Source organism: Schistocerca piceifrons, unplaced genomic scaffold, assembly GCF_021461385.2.
Source record: "Schistocerca piceifrons isolate TAMUIC-IGC-003096 unplaced genomic scaffold, iqSchPice1.1 HiC_scaffold_1393, whole genome shotgun sequence".
Taxonomy (NCBI): Eukaryota; Metazoa; Arthropoda; class Insecta; order Orthoptera; family Acrididae; genus Schistocerca; species Schistocerca piceifrons.
This window is the reverse complement of record NW_025727228.1, coordinates 60,001-61,707: the sequence shown is the minus strand read 5'-3', so window position 1 is coordinate 61,707 and position 1,707 is coordinate 60,001.

Genomic DNA, 1,707 nt, shown 5'->3' with positions numbered 1-1,707 from the left:
GCCTAAACCTGCTCTGTAATTGTTATACGACTCGTTCAATTACTGTAGTGTTGCCCACCCGCAACCCTCGCAATATAGTTCGCTACTCGCACTGCCCGCACCCCTGTGTATCGCTTCATGTTAAACACCTTGCAAGTCTTGCTCACTTTCCACATGCTCCTGCTGTACACTGTAATGTGGATGGCAGCAGGACGTACATGCCGCCCCTCCCCACGTCCCCACCTTGCCCCCTGCCTTCGCAAGCTGGTTGGTGAGAAGTTTGCATGTTCAATGCCCTTCGCATGCGACGTACTCAGGCTACGTTGTGGTGCGGCCTGTGTCAACTGTCCGCTGATGTCGTACGCGTGAACCACAATCTGTACTGCACATTCGTCCTTATGTACTGAATGATACATCGTGGCACATGTGTGACCGCACAACGACTGCGCCCAAAAACGGCGGACCATACAGTGCAAATATTGTGCACGCAGCTACGTGTCGTCTCCCTATGAGAGCTGGATTGCAGTGTGGTACGCCATAGAGACGTGTGGGAGGAACGGACGCCGTGGATGGCGATCAGCATGAGCTGTCTGTTGATGTATTCGGACCTAGTCGTCTCTCCTCACACACCGTGATGGCATGGTGCACCGCGTTCCATATCTGCGACATGCTACAGAGGCCGGTTGACAGTCGTTCGAGCAATGGACATCGCATACGTACGGGGGCCACCTTCCACGTATTGTCTAGGCGTGCACATTTTGTTGCGTGTATGTGGGCAGACGTAGTGTGGCGTGACACCTGACACAGGCATGCAATAATCGTTGAAGTTGCAAATGGCGATGGACGCCTGCGTTTTCTGGTGAAGTTACGCAAATGAACAAATGGTAACCTGTTGTGGTGCGGTTGTTCTCGCTAGGGGTGAATCGGTGATGGCGACGATAGGTTGAGGTACTAACCGGTTGTTCCAGCGATACCCACCATGCCGACGAAACTGAACGGCATCTGGGTGTGAAGCGATACGCGGCGGTGGCTGGGTGGGACCGTCCCCGGCCGGTGAGGGGGCGCCTCCCGGCGTGCTGGCCGCGCGGTGCGTGGGCGCACGCGCTACAGCCGGCTGGTGGGGGCGGCCAGTGGCAGGCGCGCCGGCCGACGGACGCGGCAGGCGTCGCAGCTGCGCGCCGGCGCACCCTGCGCGCGGCGCCGTGCGGCCAAAGTAGGTCCTCGCGGGCCCGGTGCGAAGCGCGGTGGACATCTTCAGTGTGCTGGTCCGATTGAGGACTGTGTGCGTTGAGGATGCGCCGCCGCCCGGCGCTCGGCGCCGCGACGCCGTCTGCTGCTCGGTCGCCCCAGCGGTTCTCGCTGGTGGTTTGTATCGCAGCTGTGCGGATGTGTTGGCGCGTGCGCTGTGCTGGGAGAGTTCGCTTCGGCACCCAAGTGGGGCTTTTGTCCTTCTGTGGCGCTGGCGTTGGAGCTGCCGGTCACCGTAGGTGGCGCGTGTTGTCTCCCGCCGGCAATGCCACGACAGCACGCTCCCGGGCCTCTGTCGGCAGCGGCAAGCTCAGTTGGGAGCACGGGTGGTCGCACCGAAAGCGTCTACTCGCCTAACTCCGGGCGATTGCGCCTCTCTCGAACCCGACCAAGTACTTGGGACGGCGCTGCGCGCCGCCGGGACCTGAGAGGGTTTCGAGGTGTATTGTGCAGGGGAGCTCAGCCTCCTCCTGTTTGCAG